Source organism: Perognathus longimembris, chromosome 1, assembly GCF_023159225.1.
Source record: "Perognathus longimembris pacificus isolate PPM17 chromosome 1, ASM2315922v1, whole genome shotgun sequence".
NCBI lineage: Eukaryota > Metazoa > Chordata > Mammalia > Rodentia > Heteromyidae > Perognathus > Perognathus longimembris.
This window is the reverse complement of record NC_063161.1, coordinates 69,985,053-70,007,877: the sequence shown is the minus strand read 5'-3', so window position 1 is coordinate 70,007,877 and position 22,825 is coordinate 69,985,053. Positions and strand designations below refer to the sequence as shown.

Here is a 22,825-nt window from a genome sequence, read left to right as displayed (position 1 = left end):
AATTTTTTCCAAGTCCTTCCATTTCCTTACAAATGGGGCAATGTCATTCTTTCTGATAGAGGCATAAAATTCCATTGTGTATATGTACCACATTTTCCTGATCCATTCGTCTACTGAGGGGCATCTGGGTTGGTTCCATATTCTAGCTATGACAAATTGTGCTGTGATAAACACTGTTGTGCTGGTGGCTTTAGTGTGTTCTTGTTTGTGGTCTTTTGGGTAGATGCCCCAAAGTGGGGCTGCTGGGTCATAGGGGAGCTCTATGTTTAGCCTTCTGAGGAATCTCCATACCACTTTCCAGAGTGGCTAAACCAGTTTACATTCCCACCAACAATGAAGTAGGGTTCCCTTTTGGCCACATCCCCTCCAGCATTTGTTATTGTTAGTTTTTTTGATATATGACATTCTTTCTGGGGTGAGATGAAATCTCAATGTTGTTTTGATTTGCATTTCTTTTAAGGCCAGTGATGTAGAGCACTTTTTCATATGTCTCTTGGCCATTCTCATTTCCTCATCAGTGAAGTCTCTTTTTAAGTCTTTAGCCCACTTGTTGAGGGGGCTGTTGGTTCTTTGTGGTTTTGTTTTGGAGGAATTTAATTTTTTTAGTTCTGCATATATTTTAGATATGAGGCCTTTGTCCATTGCATGACTAGTAAAGATCTTTTCCCAATCTGTCCCCACTTGTTTTATGTCCAAACAAATCATTGATTGTCTTTTGGGGCCAAATTCTGAACTACTCTCACTCACATCAAACAAAGCATCAAAATCCAACAGATAATACAAGGTATGGGCAGAAAAGCCCTCCCCATAGTAACACATTGACAACAAACCACAACACTTGGTAAATCTTATCTTCAGGTGATCCTCTGAGTGGCTCTGAACAGTCCATCTTTCAGCCATCTCTGGATATCATCCCACTTCTTATTTCACTTGAGAGTGATGGATCCACTGCTGTTTTCCTGCAACCTTAATAGCTGAGGGAGTAGTTAGTACTATGGAGTAAGGCCCTTGCCACTTGGGTTCCAGTTCAGAAGGGTGATGCCTTTTTGCCCACACCAGCTGTTCAGGTGAAAAAGAGTGGGTGGAGATTTCCTCAGGAGGCTGGTGGGCCTCGGCTACTAAAGGATACACACATGAAAGAACATATTGCAAAACCTGCAGTGACCTTACAAAATTATGATTATACATTTCTGTTAGTATAGCTTCCCCAAGTTTAAGAACCAAAGGAGGTGGTCTACCATAAATTATTTCAAAGGGAGTAAATCCTTTAACATAGGGAGTACATCTTGCTTGGAGGAGGGCAAACAGGAGGAAGCTTACCCAGTCATGGCCAGTCTCTAATCAATTCAAAGTTTCCTTTAAGGTCCTATTCATCCTTTCCACCTGTCCTGAACTCTGAGGCCTATAAATGCAATGTAACTTCCAATTTATTCCTAGGGCCTTAGCTAATAATTGAGTAACTTGGGCCATAAAGGCCGGGCCATTGTCGAACCCCATTGTCAAGGGTAAGCCAAATCAAAGAATTACCTGAGCGCTTTTGGTTTTTGTCGGGAATGCCTCAGCCCAGCCTGAAAAAGTGTCCACAAATACTAACAGATACTAATACCCATACTTTCCAGGCTTTTCCTCCGTGAAGTCCATTTCCCAAAATTCACCAGGTGAGGTTCCATATTCTATCTTCTAGCATTTGCCCCACTAGTTTTCAAGACAGTTTTAACCAGCGGCCCGGAACAACGTATATACAGAAGGCTTGAGCCATATTTCACAAGTGCAGTCTGCACACTTGCCACTACTGTTTTTCATGCCTCCTCTAATCTTGATTACTAGTAGTTCTAGTGGCCCCACTGGTTTTCAGGTGGCTTCCCAAGCTGCCTGATCAGCTCTGCTGTTTCCCTGAACCTCAGGGGTCTCTGATTTCTATAATGCCCGTACTCTGAACATCAGTCTGGAGCTTGGAGACTTCTTCCTCCTTTTCTCCCAAGCTTGCTTTCAGGATCCCAACTTCCTTCTCCAAGACCTCTGTAACCTGCAAGCATCTTGGCAGGGGCACAGAAGAGGTCCTTTGATTGTCCAACTGCTGTTGCAGCCTACTCACAGCCTGATGCTCCTTCTCACAGCACTTTTGCTTGTTCTTCAGCTCCTTCTTTGAGTTCTCAATGCTGCTAATGAGAGACTTTTTCAGTGCCTCTTCTTGTTCCATTGGAACACGTTGCTTCTGCTTCAGGGCCAGGAGCTCATGCTGCAGCTGCTGCTCCTGTAGCTCTGGCTCTAACATGTGCAACGGGAACAGGTGATGCAGGCAAAAGTCCATGGGCACTGCTATAGAAGCTACTTGCACAGACAGTGCTGTGGCCACATCCATCTCTTTGCCCTTTTTGTTCTTGAGCTGCTGTGGGTTTTGCTCATGATGCTGCTTCTCCAGTTCCTGTTCCTGGTGGTGTTTTTGTTCCAGCACCTGAGCTTCATGCTGCCGTAAGAGCTGTTCTGTAATGAGGATCTGCTGCTTCTGCATTAGACTTTGTGTGGTGAGGATCTCAGCAATCTGTTTGGCCTTCTCCTCCAGTAGCATCTCTTTCTCGTTCTTCACCTCTGTGTATTTTTGTTACAGATCTTTCAACTGTTGGTTGAGCTCTTTTGCTTTTCTGTGTAATGCTCTTTCCATCTCCTGGGCATTCCTCATCAGAGCATGTGTGTCCTTTAACTCTTTCTGAAGAGTGACAATTTCCTTCTTGAGCCTGTTGTTTTCTATCTACTCCTTGGACATTCCCTTTTCCCATGTCTGTTTAGTGTGCAATAAGCACATTTGTCTTGTCCTAGAGGAAACCCTATTTCCATTTGCAGCTGAGTTATGTCATTGCAGATGGTTTCTTGATCCCTGTCCTGGTGGTGTTGCTAAGACTCGAGCCACTTTTAAATTTATCTTCCTCCCGGGTATCTCTGTTATCAAACACTTGCTGGGCTACTGCTAACAACTCAGATAACACCTTTCCCTCAAAACCTAACCTTTGAAGCTTTTTCCTAATATCTGGGGCCGACTGGGAAACAAAGGCCATACTTAAGGCTCTTTGATTTTCTGGGGCCTCAGGATCAGGCATAAAGGACCTATAGGCTTCCAAGAGCTGCTCCAGAAAAGCAGCAGGAGACTCATTGGGGAGCTGTACAAACTCACTAACCTTAGATAAATTGATTGGCTGCCTAGCCACTGCCCATATCCCTGCTAACAGAGTCTGGCGATAACTGGAAAATGCCTCCTTACCTCAGTCACTGTTGTTGTCCCAGTTTGGGTGAGTCAGGGGAAAAACTCATTCCAAAAGGACAGGGTCACCAGTAGGGGAGCCAACTGGTCCAAGGACCACCTTTAAGGCATTACACCAGATGTGCTCCCTTTCCTCTGAGGTAAAAAGCACATACAGAAGTTGCTGACAATCATCCCAGGTGGGCTGGTGTGTAAAGAATATAGACTCCAGGGCTGGGGATATGGCCTAATGGCAAGAATGCTTCCCTCGTATACATGAAGCCCTGGGTTCAATTCCCCAGCACCACATATACAGAAAAATGGCCAGAAGTGACAATGTGGCTCAAGTGGCAGAGTACTAGCCTTGAGCAAAAAGAAGCCAAGGACAGTGTTCAGACCCTGAGTCCAACACCCAGAACTGGCCAAAAAAAAAAAAATAGAATATAGACTCCAATAATGAGATGAGCGCCTGGGGATTTTCAGAAAAGGGCGGATTTTGCCATTTCCAATTACATAGGTCACGAGTTGTAAAGGGAACATACACTAGAAAGGGAACTAACTCATGATTTCCACCATGGGTTCACATCTGTCTCAAGGGGAGTAAGAGGACTGTACCACCTTTTACCACCTCAGGCTGGTACAAAGAACCACTTCTGGTATGAGGGGGCCTCATCATTGGAGGTACTGATGGCACAGAACAAGGAGGACAATACACCAGGAGGTCCACTTCCGGAGGATCCTGCAAAACTGGGGAACTTTATTAGTTACAGTTTCACGTGCAAGAATTTTAGAAAACTGCTTTCACATCCTGGATAAAAGAATTAAGTTGGAGGTGTATAAAGGATATAAACAGAACTAATGAAAATAACCTAAGATAAATACCCACAAACACTTAACCCACATGTCCTACATGCCCTCCAGATGGATTATCTCACTGGGGCCTCCAAATATTGTATTCCAACAGTGAGACTAATCCACAGAGACACACTTAAGGTAGGAGGGTTTTATTTACAAGGGATTTTATTTACAATCTAAAACCTAGAACCAGAGCCACCCTCCACCTCCAAATGCTTGCCTACAACTACCTTGTCCTGGGCTACCCAGAACCCAGACCTGAGATCTGAGACCTGAGACCTGTCTTGACCTGAACTCCAAACCTCCCCCTTAATATCACATCACCTCAGCCTCCTGGCCTCCAAATCTCCAAACCTCCAAAGGAGCAAGCTTCCTTCCTGTAGGCTCCAAAATGTTTAAGCCTCATGCGTCCCCACAGGCTTTAGGCCTCTCTGCCAGGTTCAGGACTCAGACTCCCCCCTCAGGCCTGAGGTTCCAAACTCTCCCTCAAACCTCAGGCCTCAGACTCATCCTCAGGCCTCAGGTGCAGGTTCCTCTGTGCTCAATTTCTCAGGCCAGCCCCATACGTTTCACCACTCTGCTCCTCTCCTCAGGCCAGCTCAGTTCTCCTCTCCACCCAGCTCCTCCAGTTGGCTCTGGTCTGCTCTGCCTCAGCCCTCTGGCTGGCTCCAGTTCGGCATTCTCTGGCCGGTCTGGTTCAGTTCCACCCTACTAGATCACCTCTCGCGACCTGCTCTTCTCTTCCGCCAGTGCCCGGCAGTCCAGAGGACATGGAGGTTCCAGTCCCCTCAACATAATGTGGGATTTCCTCTTCTGGCAGGAAAGCTTGGCAATCATGCCAGCATGGGGAGGGGCTTCTGACCCTCAGGTTATTACAATACAGTTTAAAGCTAAGATATTGCTGAATTGATTTAGATAAGATTTGATACCCAAGACATTGATTTAGCTAAGATTAATTAATATTTGATAATTGCCCTGTTTATTCACCTAAGTTTTATTAAGATTTGCTACCTGCCCTTTTTATTCACCTAAGTATAGTTAAGATTGACTACCCACCACATTTTGGTAGCTAAGTTAAGATTGACTCCCACTTTTCCATCAAGAAAATGGAGTCAAGTGACAGCAAATGCACCACACTCTCCCCCTCAGATGAGGTGGTCTGTGCCACCCAATACAGTCTACACTACACCATACAGTCTGGCATCTTTGGGCAGGTGAAGAAGGCTGACTCACAGACAAAGATGTAGCAGTGAAAATACTGGAGAAAAAACACTACCCCACACTGGTAAAATATGATATGAACATGGTAAAGTCCCTGAGCCAACCCCACATGATCAGGGTGTACCAAGTAATCCAGGGAAAAGAACATGTCTACCTGGTAATGGAAATGGCCACCAAGGCAAACCTGCAGAGGTGGGTCCAAGCATTGTGCTTCCTTCTTGAGAATGAATCCAGGAAGTTCTGAAGCAGAAAGCAAGTAATGTGCAGTATTTTCATCTGAACAGGATCGCACACCTTGACTTAAAGCTGGACAACATCCCACTGGATGAAAATGGCAATGCCAAAGTCAGTGATTTTGGGTTAAGTGTCAGAGTTGCACCAGGGCAGTTGCTCACAAAAACTTTTGGTGCCTATGTATTCCATGACCCTGAGATATACTAGAAGCAAGCCTATGATGGCTTCAAAGTGGATGTGTGGGGACTGGGCACAATCCTGTTTTTTATGATTACCAAAAAATGTTGTTTTACAGGGAGCAATTACAGCCAGCTATGTGCAATAATTGTACAGGGCAGGTATGAGATACCATTTACCCTCACCACAAAAGGATGTGGCCTCCTTTCCCAGCTCTTAAGTGTAAATTTGAAACAGAGCCCAGATATACAACAAGTCCTGGTTCACCCATGGTTTCTACAAGTTAAGGAAGGTTCCCTATATGTGGATGATACAATATCCAATCAGCTGGACTCTAGGATTGTCACTAGAATGAGTGACATGGAATACACCAAGCCACAGAGCCACCAATCAGTAATGCAAAGGGCATATTTTGATGTGATGTCGACTTACTTTCTTATAAAAAGTGACTTAAAGCCAGAGAATGCCTGCCCGATGCAAGCTAAACCAGAGAGTGTCAGCCCTGTGCTAGCTAAAACAGAGAGTGTCCTCCCTAAGGAAGCTGAACCAGAGAGTATCATCCCTGTGCAAACTAAACCAGAAAGTGGCAGCCCTGTGCAGACTGAACTAGACAATGTCAGTCCTGTGCAAGCTGAATCAGAGATTGTCAGACCTATGCAAGTTGAACAAGAGAGTCTGCCCTGTGCAAGCTAAACCAGAGAGTGTCCACCTTGTGCAAAAATGAACAAACAGTGTTAGTCCTGTGCCAGTTAAACCAAAGAGTGGCAGCCTCTACAAACTGAACCAGAGAGTATCAACTCTGTGCAGGGTGAACCAGAGACTGTCAGCCCCCTGCAAGCCAAACAAGAGAGTGTCAGCACTGTGCAAGATGAACCAAGCTGCGTCAGCCCTGTGCAGGCTAAGACACACAGTGTCAGTCATGTGCAAGCTGAACCAGAGAGTGTCAGTGCTGTGGAAACTAAACCAGAAAGTGTGAGCCATTTCAAGCTGAACAGGAGTGTCAGCCCTGTGCAAACTGAACCAAAGAGTGTCAGTCTTGTGCATGCTGAACCAGAGCTTGAGCATGCTTAACCCGAGATTGTCACCCTGTGCGAACTGAACCAGAGAGTGTCATCCCTGTCCAAACTGAAGCAGAGAGTGTCAGCTCTATGCAAGCTAAACAAAAGAGTGTCAGCCCTGTGCAAGCTGGACCAGACTGTGTCAGCCCTTGCAAGCTGAACCAGAAAGTGTCAGCCGTGTGGAAGCTGAATGACAGCCTGTCAGCCCTGTGCAAGCTGAACCAGAGAGTATGAGCCCTGTGCAGACTAAACCACAGAGTGGCAGCCCTGTGAAGACTGAATCAGAGAGTGTCAGCCTTGGGCAAGCTAAATCAGAGTGTGTGAATACTGTGTAAGCTACACCAGAGAGTGGTAGCCCTATGAAATCTGAGCCTGAGAGTGTCAGACATGTGCAAGCTGAGTCAGAGAGTGTCCAACTTGTGCAAGCTGAACAAGACAACGTCAGACCTATGCAGGCTGACGAAAAGAGTGTCAGCCCTGTGGAAGCTGAGCCAGAGAGTTTCAGACCTGTGCAGCCTGAATCACAGAGGGGCAGCCCTGTGGAAACTGAACCAGATAGTGTCAGCCCTGTGAAAACTGAACCAGAGATTGTTAGCCCTGTGCAATCTGAACCAGAGATTGTCAGCCCAGTGCAAACTAAACCAGTGTCAACCCTGTGCAAGCTGAACCAGAGAGTATCAGCCCTGTGCAAGCTAAACCAGAGAATGTCAGCACAATCCTTTTGTTCATGGTTACAGGAAAATACCCTTTTAAAGGAAGAACTTCCAGCCAGCTACGTGCAGAAATTTTACAGGGCAGGTATGAGTTACCATTTACCTTGACCGCTAAAGGACGTGGCCTCCTTTCCCAACTCTTAAGTGTAAACCCGAAAGGGAGGACAGATGTACAAGTCCTGGTGCACCCATGGTTTCAATGAGTTAAGCAAAGTTCCCTGTATCCAGATGAGCCACCACACAATCAGCTAGACCATAGGATTGTCACTAGAATGTGTAACATGGGATACATTGAGCCTCAGATCAGTCAATCAGTAATGCAGAGGGCATATGACCAAGTAGTGGTGACATAATTTCTTATAAAAAGTGAGTTAAAGCCAGAGAGTGCCTGCCCTCTGCAAGATAAACCAGAGAGTGTCATCCCTGTGCAAGCTAAAGCAGGGAGGGTCAGCCCTGTGCAAGCTACACCAGAGAGTATCACACAGTTCAAACTAAACCAGAGTTGCTGCTCTCAGCAAGCTAAACCAGAGAGTGCAAGCCCTGTGCAAGCTGAGCTAGACAGTCTCAGACCAGTGTAAGCTTAACCAGATAGTGTCAGTCCTGTGCAAACTGAACTAGAGAGTGTCAACCCTGTGCAAGAGAAACCAGAGAGTGTCAGCCCTGTGCAAACTGGACAACAGTGTGTCACATATGTGCAAGCTGAACCAAAGAGTGTTATTCATGTGTAAGATGCACCAGAGTGTGTCACCCGAGCCCTATTTATTCACCAATGTTTAATTGAGATTTGCTACCTTCCCTATTTATTCAGCCAAGTATAGTTAAAATTGACTACTCACCACATTTTGGTAGCTAAGTTAAGATTGACTCCCAAAATCCAATCAAGAAAATGGAATCAAGTGACAGCAAATGCATGATATTCTCCCCCTCAGATGAGGTGGTCCTTTCCACCTAATACTGTCTACAGTACACCGTTGGCTCTGGCACCTTTGGGCAAGTGAAGAAGGCTTATCACTGCCTCACAGAAAAGAGGTAGCAGTGAAAATACTGGAGTCCAAACACTGCCCCACACTGGTAAAAATGAGGTGAACATGGTTAAGTCCCTGGACACCCCTACACGATCAGGGTGTACCTAGTAATCCAGGGAAAAGAACACATGTACCTGGTAATGGAAATGGCCACCAAGGCAAACCTGCAGAGGTGGGTCCAAGCATTGCACTTCCTTCTTGAGAAGGAAGCCAGGAAGTTTATGAAGCAGATAGCAAGTAATGTGCAGTATTTTCATCTGAATACGTTCGCACACTTTGACTTAAAGCTTAACAACATCCGACTGGATGAAAATGGCAATGCCAAAGTCAGTGACTTTCGGTTAAGTGTCAGAGTTGCCCCAGGGCAGTTACTCACAACAACCTGTGATGCCTATGTATTGCGTGCCGCTGAGATATACTTGAAGCAAGCCTATGATGGCTTCAAGGTGGAGATGTGGGGTCTGGGCACAATCCTGTTGTTTATGATTACGGGAAGCTACCCTTTTAAATGGAGCACTTCCAGCCATCTACGTGCAGAAATTACACAGGGCAGGCATGAGGGACCATTTACATTGACCGCAAAAGGACATGGCCTCCTTTCCCAGCTCTTAAGTATAAACCCAAAAGAGAGGACAGATGTACAAGTCCTGGTGCACCCATGGATTCTATGAGGTAAGGAAGGTTCCCTGTATCTGGATGAGCCACCACACAATCAGCTAGACCATAGGATTGTCACTAGAATGTGTAACATGGGATACACTGAGCCTCAGATCAGTCAGTCAGTAATGCAGAGGGCATGTGACCAAGTGATGGTGACATATTTCTTATAAAATGGGAGGTAGAGCCAGTGAGTGTCTGTCTTCTGCAAGCTAAACCGGAGAGTGTCAGCCCTGTGCAAGCTGAAGCAGACAGTATCCACCCTAAGCAAGCTAAACCAGAGAGTATCCCACAGGCAAGCTAAACCAGAGAGTTGCTGCCCTTAGCAAGCTGAACCAGAGAGTATAAGCCCTGTGCAAACTGAACCAGAGAGTGTCAGCCCTGTGCAAGTGAAAACAGAGAGTGTCAGCCCTGTGCAAACTGAACAACAGTGTGTCACATATGTGCAAGCTGAACCAGAGTTGTCCAACATGTGCAGGCTAAGCCAGATCAACCAGCTGAACCAGAGAGTGTTACTCATGTGTAAGATGCACCAGAGTGTGTCACCCGAGCCCTATTTATTCACCAATGTTTAATTAAGATTTGCTACCTTCCCTATTATTCAGCTAAGTATAGTTAAGATTGACTACCCACCACATTTTGGTAGCTAAGTTAAGGTTGACTCCCACTGTCCCATCAAGAAAATGGAATCAAGTGACAGCAAATGCACGATATTCTCCCCCTCAGATGAGGTGGTCCTTTCCACCTAATACTGTCTACAGTATACCATTGGCTCTGGTGCCTTTGGGCAAGTGAAGAAGGCTTATCACTGCCTTACAGAAAAGAGGTAGCAGTGAAAATACTGGAGTCCAAACACTGCCCCACACTGGTAAAAATGAGGTGAACATGGTTAAGTCCCTGGACACCCCTACACGATCAGGGTGTACCTAGTAATCCAGGGAAAGGAACACATATACCTGGTAATGGAAATGGCCACCCAGGCAAACCTGCAGAGGTGGGTCCAAGCATTGCACTTCCTTCTTGAGAAGGAAGCCAGGAAGTTTATGAAGCAGATAGCAAGTAATGTGCAGTATTTTCATCTGAATACGTTCGCACACTTTGACTTAAAGCTTAACAACATCCGACTGGATGAAAATGGCAATGCCAAAGTCAGTGACTTTCGGTTAAGTGTCAGAGTTGCCCCAGGGCAGCTACTCACAACAACCTGTGATGCCTATGTATTGCGTGCCGCTGAGATATACTTGAAGCAAGCCTATGATGGCTTCAAGGTGGAGGTGTGGGGTCTGGGCACAATCCTGTTGTTTATGATTATGGGAAGCTACCCTTTTAAATGGAGCACTTCCAGCCATCTACGTGCAGAAATTATACAGGGCAGGCATGAGGGACCATTTACATTGACCGCAAAAGGACATGGCCTCCTTTCCCAGCTCTTAAGTATAAACCCAAAAGAGAGGACAGATGTACAAGTCCTGGTGCACCCATGGATTCTATGAGGTAAGGAAGGTTCCCTGTATCCGGATGAGCCACCACACAATCAGCTAGACCATAGGATTGTCACTAGAATGTGTAACATGGGATACACTGAGCCTCAGATCAGTCAGTCAGTAATGCAGAGGGCATGTGACAAAGTGATGGTGACATATTTCTTATAAAAAGGGAGGTATAGCCAGTGAGTGTCTGTCTTCTGCAAGCTAAACCGGAGAGTGTCAGCCCTGTGCAAGCTGAAGCAGACAGTATCCACCCTAAGCAAGCTAAACCAGAGAGTATCCCGCAGGCAAGCTAAACCAGAGAGTTGCTGCCCTTAGCAAGCTGAACCAGAGAGTATAAGCCCTGTGCAAACTGAACCAGAGAGTCAGCCCTGTGCAAGTGAAACCAGAGAGTGTCAGCCCTGTGCAAACGAAACAAGTGTGTCACATATGTGCAAGCTGAACCAGAGTTGTCCAACATGTGCAGGCTAAACCAGCTGAACCAGAGAGTGTTACTCATGTGTAAGATGCACCAGAGTGTGTCACCCGAGCCCTATTTATTCACCAATGTTTAATTAAGATTTGCTACCTTCCCTATTATTCAGCTAAGTATAGTTAAGATTGACTACCCACCACATTTTGGTAGCTAAGTTAAGGTTGACTCCCACTGTCCCATCAAGAAAATGGAATCAAGTGACAGCAAATGCACGATATTCTCCCCCTCAGATGAGGTGGTCCTTTCCACCTAATACTGTCTACAGTACACCATTGGCTCTGGTGCCTTTGGGCAAGTGAAGAAGGCTTATCACTGCCTCACAGAAAAGAGGTAGCAGTGAAAATACTGGAGTCCAAACACTGCCCCACACTGGTAAAAATGAGGTGAACATGGTTAAGTCCCTGGACACCCCTACACGATCAGGGTGTACCTAGTAATCCAGGGAAAGGAACACATATACCTGGTAATGGAAATGGCCACCCAGGCAAACCTGCAGAGGTGGGTCCAAGCATTGCACTTCCTTCTTGAGAAGGAAGCCAGGAAGTTTATGAAGCAGATAGCAAGTAATGTGCAGTATTTTCATCTGAATACGTTCGCACACTTTGACTTAAAGCTTAACAACATCCGACTGGATGAAAATGGCAATGCCAAAGTCAGTGACTTTCGGTTAAGTGTCAGAGTTGCCCCAGGGCAGTTACTCACAACAACCTGTGATGCCTATGTATTGCGTGCCGCTGAGATATACTTGAAGCAAGCCTATGATGGCTTCAAGGTGGAGGTCTGGGGTCCGGCACAATCGTGTTGTTTATGATTATGGGAAGCTACCCTTTTAAATGGAGCACTTCCAGCCATCTACGTGCAGAAATTATACAGGGCAGGCATGAGGGACCATTTACATTGACCGCAAAAGGACGTGGCCTCCTTTCCCAGCTCTTAAGTATAAACCCAAAAGAGAGGACAGATGTACAAGTCCTGGTGCACCCATGGATTCTATGAGGTAAGGAAGGTTCCCTGTATCCGGATGAGCCACCACACAATCAGCTAGACCATAGGACTGTCACTAGAATGTGTAACATGGGATACACTGAGCCTCAGATCAGTCAGTCAGTAATGCAGAGGGCATGTGACCAAGTGATGGTGACATATTTCTTATAAAATGGGAGGTAGAGCCAGTGAGTGTCTGTCTTCTGCAAGCTAAACCGGAGAGTGTCAGCCCTGTGCAAGCTGAAGCAGACAGTATCCACCCTAAGCAAGCTAAACCAGAGAATATCCCGCAGGCAAGCTAAACCAGAGAGTTGCTGCCCTTAGCAAGCTGAACCAGAGAGTATAAGCCCTGTGCAAACTGAACCAGAGAGTGTCAGCCCTGTGCAAGTGAAACCAGAGAGTGTCAGCCCTGTGCAAACTGAACAACAGTGTCACATATGTGCAAGCTGAACCAGAGTTGTCCAACATGTGCAAGCTAAACCAGCTAAACCAGCTGAACCAGAGAGTGTTACTCATGTGTAAGATGCACCAGAGTGTGTCACCCGAACCCTATTTATTCACCAATGTTTAATTAAGATTTGCTACCTTCCCTATTATTCAGCTAAGTATAGTTAAGATTGACTACCCACCACATTTTTTTTATTTATTTTTTGGCCAGTCCTGGGCCTTGGACTCAGGGCCTGAGCACTATCCCTGACTTCTTCCCGCTCAAGGCTAGCACTCTGCCACTTTAGCCACAGCGCCGCTTCTGGCCATTTTCTGTATATGTGGTGCTGGGGAATCGAACCTAGGGCCTCGTGTATCCGAGGCAGGCACTCTTGCCACTAGGCTATATCCCCAGCCCTACCCACCACATTTTGGTAGCTAAGTTAAGGTTGACTCCCACTGTCCCATCAAGAAAATGGAATCAAGTGACAGCAAATGCACGATATTCTCCCCCTCAGATGAGGTGGTCCTTTCCACCTAATACTGTCTACAGTACACCATTGGCTCTGGCACGTTTGGGCAAGTGAAGAAGGCTTATCACTGCCTCACAGAAAAGAGGTAGCAGTGAAAATACTGGAGTCCAAACACTGCCCCACACTGGTAAAAATGAGGTGAACATGGTTAAGTTCTGGGCACCCCCACACGATCAGGGTGTACCTAGTAATCCAGGGAAAGGAACACATATACCTGGTAATGGAAATGGCCACCAAGGCAAACCTGCAGAGGTGGGTCCAAGCATTGCACTTCCTTCTTGAGAAGGAAGCCAGGAAGTTTATGAAGCAGATAGCAAGTAATGTGCAGTATTTTCATCTGAATACGTTCGCACACTTTGACTTAAAGCTTAACAACATCCAACTGGATGAAAATGGCAATGCCAAAGTCAGTGACTTTCGGTTAAGTGTCAGAGTTGCCCCAGGGCAGTTACTCACAACAACCTGTGATGCCTATGTATTGCGTGCCGCTGAGATATACTTGAAGCAAGCCTATGATGGCTTCAAGGTGGAGGTGTGGGGTCTGGGCACAATCCTGTTGTTTATGATTACGGGAAGCTACCCTTTTAAATGTAGCACTTCCAGCCATCTACGTGCAGAAATTATACAGGGCAGGCGTGAGGGACCATTTACATTGACCACAAAAGTATGTGGCTTCCTTTCCCAGCTCTTAAGAATAAAACCCAAAAGAGAGGACAGATGTACAAGTCCTGGTGCACCCATGGATTCTATGAGGTAAGGAAGGTTCCCTGTATCCGGATGAGCCACCACACAATCAGCTAGACCATAGGATTGTCACTGGAATGTGTAACATGGGATACACTGAGCCTCAGATCAGTCAGTCAGTAATGCATAGGGCATGTGACCAAGTGATGGTGACATATTTCTTATAAAAAGGGAGGTATAGCCAGTGAGTGTCTGTCTTCTGCAAGCTAAACCGGAGAGTGTCAGCCCTGTGCAAGCTGAAGCAGACAGTATCCACCCTAAGCAAGCTAAACCAGAGAGTATCCCGCAAGCAAGCTAAACCAGAGAGTTGCTGCCCTTAGCAAGCTGAACCAGAGAGTAAAAGCCCTGTGCAAACTGAACCAGAGAGTGTCAGCCCTGTGCAAGTGAAACCAGAGAGTGTCAGCCCTGTGCAAACTGAACAACAGTGTGTCACATATGTGCAAGCTGAACCAGAGTTGTCCAAAATGTGCAGGCTAAACCAGCTAAACCAGCTGAACCAGAGAGTGTTACTCATGTGTAAGATGCACCAGAGTGTGTCACCCGAGCCCTATTTATTCACCAATGTTTAATTAAGATTTGCTACCTTCCCTATTATTCAGCTAAGTATAGTTAAGATTGACTACCCACCACATTTTGGTAGCTAAGTTAAGGTTGACTCCCACTGTCCCATCAAGAAAATGGAATCAAGTGACAGCAAATGCACGATATTCTCCCCCTCAGATGAGGTGGTCCTTTCCACCTAATACTGTCTACAGTACACCATTGGCTCTGGCACCTTTGGGCAAGTGAAGAAGGCTTATCACTGCCTCACAGAAAAGAGGTAGCAGTGAAAATACTGGAGTCCAAACACTGCCCCACACTGGTAAAAATGAGGTGAACATGGTTAAGTTCTGGACACCCCCACACGATCAGGGTGTACCTAGTAATCCAGGGAAAGGAACACATATACCTGGTAATGGAAATGGCCACCCAGGCAAACCTGCAGAGGTGGGTCCAAGCATTGCACTTCCTTCTTGAGAAGGAAGCCAGGAAGTTTATGAAGCAGATAGCAAGTAATGTGCAGTATTTTCATCTGAATACGTTCGCACACTTTGACTTAAAGCTTAACAACATCCGACTGGATGAAAATGGCAATGCCAAAGTCAGTGACTTTCGGTTAAGTGTCAGAGTTGCCCCAGGGCAGTTACTCACAACAACCTGTGATGCCTATGTATTGCGTGCCGCTGAGATATACTTGAAGCAAGCCTATGATGGCTTCAAGGTGGAGGTGTGGGGTCTGGGCACAATCCTGTTGTTTATGATTATGGGAAGCTACCCTTTTAAATGGAGCACTTCCAGCCATCTACGTGCATACATTACACAGGACAGGCATGAGGGACCATTTACATTGACCGCAAAAGGACATGGCCTCCTTTCCCAGCTCTTAAGTATAAACCCAAAAGAGAGGACAGATGTACAAGTCCTGGTGCACCCATGGATTCTATGAGGTAAGGAAGGTTCCCTGTATCCGGATGAGCCACCACACAATCAGCTAGACCATAGGATTGTCACTGGAATGTGTAACATGGGATACACTGAGCCTCAGATCAGTCAGTCAGTAATGCATAGGGCATGTGACCAAGTGATGGTGACATATTTCTTATAAAAAGGAAGGTATAGCCAGTGAGTGTCTGTCTTCTGCAAGCTAAACCGGAGAGTGTCAGCCCTGTGCAAGCTGAAGCAGACAGTATCCACCCTAAGCAAGCTAAACCAGAGAGTATCCCGCAGGCAAGCTAAACCAGAGAGTTGCTGCCCTTAGCAAGCTGAACCAGAGAGTATAAGCCCTGTGCAAACTGAACCAGAGAGTGTCAGCCCTGTGCAAGTGAAACCAGAGAGTGTCAGCCCTGTGCAAACTGAACAACAGTGTGTCACATATGTGCAAGCTGAACCAGAGTTGTCCAACATGTGCAGGCTAAGCCAGCTAAACCAGCTGAACCAGAGAGTGTTACTCATGTGTAAGATGCACCAGAGTGTGTCACCCCTGAGCCCCATTTATTCACCAATGTTTAATTAAGATTTGCTACCTTCCCTATTTATTCAGCTAAGTATAGTTAAGATTGACTACCCACCACATTTTGGTAGCTAAGTTAAGGTTGACTCCCACTGTCCCATCAAGAAAATGGAATTAAGTGACAGCAAATGCACGATATTCTCTCCCTCAGATGAGGTGGTCCTTTCCACCCAATACTGTGTAAAGTACAACATTGGCTGTGGCAAATTTGGGCAGGTGAATGTGGCCTATCACTGCCTCACAGACAAAGAAGTAGCAGTGAAAATACTGGAGACCAAACACTACCCCACACTGGTAAAATATGAGGTAGACATGATTAAGTCCCTGGTCACCCCCACATGATCAGGGTGTACCAAGTAATCCAGGGAAAAGAACACATGTACCTGGTAATGGAAATGGCCACCAAGGCAAACCTGCAGAGGTGGGTCCAAGCATCGCACTTTCTTCTTGAGAATGAAGTCAGGAAGTTTCTGAAGCAGAGAGCAAGTAATGTACAGTACTTTCATCTGAATAGGATCACACACCTTGACTTAAAGCATGACAACATCTGACTGGGTGAAAATGCCAATGCCAATGTCAGTGATTTTGGGTTAAGTGTCAGAGTTGCACCAGGGCAGTTGCTCACAAAAACCTGTGGTGCCTATGTATTCCATGACCCTGAGATATACTTAGAAGCAAGCTTATGATGGCTTCAAGGTGGATGTGTGTTGTCCAGGCACAATCCTGTTTTTTATGATTACTGGAAAATATCCTTTTAAAAGGAGCACTTCCAGCCAGCTACGTGCAATAATTGTACATGGCAGGTATGAGGTACCATTTACCCTCACCTCAAAAGGATGTGACCTCCTTTCCCAGCTCTTAAGTGTAAACCCAAAAGAGAGGACAGATATACAGCAAGTCCTGGTTCGCCCATGGTTTCTACAAATTTAGGAAGGTTCCCTATATGTGGATGATCCAATACCCAATCAGCTAGACCCTAGGATTGTCACTAGAATGTGTGACATGGGATACACCAAGCCTCAGAGCCACCAATCACTAATGCAAAGGGCGTACATTGATGTGATAGTGACTTACGTTCTTATAAAAAGTGACTTACACCCAGAGTGTGCCTACCTGATGTAAGCTAAACCAGAGAGTGTCAGCCCTATGCAAGCTAAAACAGAGAGTGTCCTCCCTAAGGAAGCTGAACCAGAGAGTATCATCCCTGAGCAAACTGAACCAGAAAGTGGCAGCCCTGTGCAGGCTGAACTAGACAATGTCAGTCCTGTGCAAGCTGAATCAGAGATTGTCAGACCTATTCAAGGTGAACAAGAGAGTCTGCCCTGTGCAAGCTAAACCAGAGATTGTCCACCTTGTGCAAGATAAACAAACAGTGTCAGTCCTGTGCCAGGTGAACCAGAGAGTGGGAGCCCTCTGCAAACTAAACCAGACAATGTCAGCCCTGTGCAGGGTAAACCAGAGACTGTCAGCCTCCTGCAAGCCAAACAAGAGAGTGTCAGCACTGTGCAAAATGAACCAGAGCACATCAGCCCTCTGCAGGCAAAGCCACAGAGTGTCAGTCATGTGCAAGCTGAACCAGAGAGTGTCAGCCATTTCAGCTGAACTGGAGTGTCAGCCCTGTACAAACTGAACCAGAGAGTGTCAGTCTTGTGCATGCAGAACTCGAGCTTGAGCATGCTTAACCCGAGATTGTCACCCTGTGCGAACTGAACCAGAGAGTGTCATCCCTGTCCAAACTGAAGCAGAGAGTGTCAGCTCTGTGCAAGCTAAACAAAAGAGTGTCAACCCTGTACAAGCTGAACCAGATAGTGTCAGCCCTGTGGAAGCTGAATGACGGACTGTCAGTCCTGTGCAAGCTGAACCAGCGTGTCAGCCCAGTGCAAACTGAACAACAGCTTGTCAGCCCTTTGCAAGCTGAACCAGAGAGTATGAGCCCTGTGCAGACTAAACCACAGAGTGGCAGCCCTGTGAAGACTGAATCAGAGAGTGTCAGCCTTGGGCAAGCTGAATCAGAGTGTGTGAATACTGTGTAAGCTACACCAGAGAGTGGTAGCCTTATGAAATCTGAGCCTGAGAGTGTCAGACATGTGCAAGCTGAGTCAGAGAGTGTCCAACTTGTGCAAGCTGAACAAGACAACGTCAGACCTATGCAGGCTGACGAAAAGAGTGTCAGCCCTGTGGAAGCTGAGCCAGAGAGTTTCAGACCTGTGCAGCCTGAATCACAGAGGGGCAGCCCTGTGGAAACTGAACCAGATAGTGTCAGCCCTGTGAAAACTGAACCAGAGAGTGTTAGCCCTGTGCAATCTGAACCGTGCAAACTAAAGCACTGTCAACCCTGTGCAAGCTGAATCAGAGAGTATCTGCCCTGGGTAAGCTAAATCAGAGAGTGTAGGCCATTTGCAAGCTGAACCAGAGAGTATCAGCCCTGTGCAAGCTAAACCAGAGAATGTCAGCACAATCCTTTTGTTCATGGTTACAGGAAAATACCCTTTTAAAGGAAGAACTTCCAGCCAGCTACGTGCAGAAATTTTACAGGGCAGGTATGAGTTACCATTTACCTTGACCGCTAAAGGATGTGGCCTCCTTTCCCAACTCTTAAGTGTAAACCCAAAAGAGAGGACAGATGTACAAGTCCTGGTGCGCCCATGGTTTCAATGAGTTAAGCAAAGTTCCCTGTATCCAGATGAGCCACCACACAATCAGCTAGACCATAGGATTGTCACTAGAATGTGTAACATGGGATACATTGAGCCTCAGATCAGTCAATCAGTAATGCAGAGGGCATATGACCAAGTAGTGGTGACATAATTTCTTATAAAAAGTGAGTTAAAGCCAGAGAGTGCCTGCCCTCTGCAAGATACACCAGAGAGTGTCATCCCTGTGCAAGCTAAAGCAGGGAGGGTCAACCCTGTGCAAGCTAAACCAGAAAGTATCCCACAGTTCAAACTAAACCAGAGAGTTGCTGCTGCCCTGAGCAAGCTAAACCAGAGAGTGTAAGCCCTGTGCAAGCTGAGCTAGACAGTCTCAGACCTGTGTAAGCTTAACCAGATAGTGTCAGTCCTGTGCAAACTGAACTAGAGAGTGTCAGCCCTGTGCAAGCGAAACCAGAGAGGGTCAGCCCTGTGCAAACTGGACAACAGTGTGTCACATATGTGCAAGCTGAACCAGAGTTGTCTGACATTGCAGGCTAAACCAGAGAGTGTCAGCTCTTTACAAGCTGAATCAGAGAGTGTTATTCATGTGTAAGATGCACCAGAGTGTGTCACCCCTGAGCCCCACTTATTTACCAAAGTTTAATTAAGATTTGCTACCTTCCCTAATTATTCAGCTAAGTATAGTTAAAATTGACTACCCACATTATTTTGGTTGCTAAGTTAAGGCTGACTCCCACTGTTCCATCAAGAAAATGGAGTCAATTGACAGCAAATGCACGATATTCTCCACCTCAGAAGAGGTAGTCCTTTCCACCTAATACTGTCTACAGTACACCATTGGCTCTGGCGCCTTTGGACAGGTGAAGAAGGCTTATCACTGCCTCACAGACAAAGAGGTAGCAGTGAAAATACTGGAGACCAAACACTACCCCACACTGGTAAAGAATGAGATGGACATGGTTAAGTCCCGGTCACACCCACATGATCAGGGTGTACCAAGTAATCCAGGGAAAAGAACACATCTACCTGGTAATGGAAATGGCCACCAAGGCAAACCTGCAGAGGTGGGTCCAAGCATTGCACTTCCTTCTTGCCAGGAAGTTTCTGAAGCAGAGAGCAAGTAATGTGCAGTACTTTCATCTGAATATGTTCGCACACTTTGACTTAAAGCTTAACAACATCCGACTGGATGAAAATGGCAATGCCAAAGTCAGTGACTTTCGGTTAAGTGTCAGAGTTGCCCCAGGGCAGTTACTCACAACAACCTGTGATGCCTATGTATTGCGTGCCGCTGAGATATACTTGAAGCAAGCCTATGATGGCTTCAAGGTGGAGGTCTGGGGTCTGGGCATAATCCTGTTGTTTATGATTACGGGAAGCTACCCTTTTAAATGGAGCACTTCCAGCCATCTACGTGCAGAAATTATACAGGGCAGGCATGAGGGACCATTTACATTGACCGCAAAAGGACATGGCCTCCTTTCCCAGCTCTTACGTATAAACCCAAAAGAGAGGACAGATGTACAAGTCCTGGTGCACCCATGGATTCTATGAGGTAAGGAAGGTTCCCTGTATCTGGATGAGCCACCACACAATCAGCTAGACCATAGGATTGTCACTAGAATGTGTAACATGGGATACACTGAGCCTCAGATCAGTCAGTCAGTAATGCAGAGGGCATGTGACCAAGTGATGGTGACATATTTCTTATAAAAAGTGAGTTAAAGCCAGAGAGTGCCTGCCCTCTGCAAGCTAAACCAGAGAGTGCCTGCCCTGTGCAAGCTAAACCTGACAGTATCCACCCTAAGCAAGCTAAACAAGAGAGTATCCCGCAGTGCAAGCTAAACCAGAGAGTTGCTGCCCTTAGCAAGCTGAACCAGAGAGTATAAGCTCTGTGCAAGCTGAGCTAGACAGTCTCAGCCTTGTGTAAGCTTAACCAGAGAGTGTCAGCCCTGTGCAAACTGAACCAGAGAGTGTTACTCATGTGTAAGATGCACCAGAGTGTGTCACCTGAGCCCTATTTATTCACCAATGTTTAATTAAGATTTGCTACCTTCCCTATTTTTCAGCTAAGTACAGTTAAATTTGACTACCCACCACATTTTGGTAGCTAAGTTAAGGTTGACTCCCACTGTCCCATCAAGAAAATGGAATTAAGTGAGAGCAAATGCATGATATTCTCTCCCTCAGATGAGGTGGTCCTTTCCACCCAATACTGTGTAAAGTACAACATTGGCTGTGGCAAATTTGGGCAGGTGAATGTGGCCTATCACTGCCTCACAGACAAAGAAGTAGCAGTGAAAATACTGGAGACCAAACACTACCCCACACTGGTAAAATATGAGGTAGACATGGTTAAGTCCCTGGTCACCTCCACATGATCAGAATGTACCAAGTAATCCAGGGAAAAGAACATGTCGACCTGGTGATGGAAATGGCCACCAAGGCAAACCTGCAGAGGTGGGTCCAAGCATCGCACTTTCTTCTTGAGAATGAAGTCAGGAAGTTTCTGAAGCAGAGAGCAAGTAATGTACAGTACTTTCATCTGAATAGGATCACACATCTTGACTTAAAGCATGACAACATCTGACTGGATGAAAATGCCAATGCCAATGTCAATGACTTTCGGTTAAGGGTCAGAGTTGCACCAGGGCAGTTGCTCACAAAAACCTGTGGTGCCTATGTATTCCATGACCCTGAGATATACTTAGAAGCAAGCTTATGATGGTTTCAAGGTGGATGTGTGGTGTCCGGGCACAATCCTGTTTTTATGATTACTGGAAAATATCTTTTAAAGGGAGCACTTCCAGCCAGCTATGTGCAATAATTGTACATGGCAGGTATGAGGTACCATTTACCCTCACCTCAAAAGGATGTGACCTCCTTTCCCAGCTCTTAAGTGTAAACCCAAAAGAGAGGACAGATATACAGCAAGTCCTGGTTCACCCATGGTTTCTACAAATTAAGGAAGGTTCCCTATATGTGGATGATCCAATACCCAATCAGCTAGACCCTAGGATTGTCACTAGAATGTGTGACATGGGATACACCAAGCCTCAGAGCCACCAATCACTAATACAAAGGGCATATTACGATTTGATGGCGACTTACTTTCTTATAAAAAGTAACTTAAAGCCAGAGCGTGCCTGCCCGATGCAAACTGAACCAGAGAATACCAGCCCTGTGCAGGCTGAACTAGACAATGTCAGTCCTGTGCAAGCTGAATCAGAGATTGTCAGACCTATGCAAGGTGAACAAGAGAGTCCACCCTGTGCAAGCTAAACCACAGAGTGTCCACCTTGTGCAAGATGAACAGACAGTGCATGATGAACAGTCCTGTGCAAGTTGAGCCAGACAGTAGCAGCCCTCTGCAAATTAAACCAGAGAGTCAGCCCTGTGCAGGCTTAACCAGAGACTGTCAGCCCTCTGCAAGCTGAACCAGAGAGTGTCAGCACTGTGCAAGATGAACCAGAGCGCGTCAGCCGTGTGCAGGCTAAGCCACACAGTGTCAGCCATGTGCAAGCTGAACCAGAGAGTGTCAGTGCTGTGGAAACTAAACCAGAGAGTGTGAGCCATTTCAAGCTGAACAGGAGTGTCAGCCCTGTGCAAACTGAACCAAAGAGTGTCAGTCTTGTGCATGCTGAACCAGAACTTGAGCATGCTTAACCCGAGATTGTCACTGTGCCAACTGAACCAGAGGGTGTCATCCCTGTTCAAACTGAAGCAGAGTGTGTCAGCTCTGTGCAAGCTGAACCAGAGAGTGTCAGCCCTGTGCAAGCTGAACCAGAAAGTGTCAGCCCTGTGGTAGCTGAACCACGGACTGTCAGCCCTGTGCAAACTGAACCAGAGAGTTTCATCTCTGTGCAAGCAACCAGAGTTCAAGCACTGTGCAAGATGAACTAGAGAGTGTCAGCCCTGAGCAAGGTAAACCAGAGAGTGTCAGCCCTGTGCAAGCTGAATCAGAGAGTGTCCAGCCTATGCCAGCTGAACCAGAGTTGTCAGTCCTGTTCAGGCTGAACCAGAGTGTCAGACCAGTGCAGGCTAAATCAGAGACTGTCAGCCCTGTGCAAACTGAGCCTGAGACTGTCAGTCATGTGCAAGCAGAACCAGAGAGTTTCAACCCTGTACATGCTAAAAAAGAGATTGTCTGCCTTGTGCAAGCTGAACCAGAGTGTCAGTCCAGTGCAAGCCGAATCAGAGCGGGTAAGTCCTAACCAGACTGAAACAGAGTATCAGACCTGTGCAGGCTAAACCAGAGTGTCTGCCCTGCACAAGCTGAACAATGGAGTGTCAGTCA

At 46.4% G+C, this 22,825-nt stretch overlaps 1 long non-coding RNA gene across 1 annotated transcript; it reads right to left on the bottom strand.

Annotated features, from left to right (window-relative positions):
• Nucleotides 1-2,925: 2,925 nt before the first annotated feature.
• LOC125367495 lies at nucleotides 2,926-4,281 on the bottom strand. Its single transcript, XR_007214097.1, has 2 exons — nucleotides 3,685-4,281; nucleotides 2,926-3,461 (listed from the first exon to the last, which is right to left on the bottom strand). It is a non-coding gene; the product is annotated as an uncharacterized LOC125367495 (long non-coding RNA).
• Nucleotides 4,282-22,825: the final 18,544 nt, after the last annotated feature.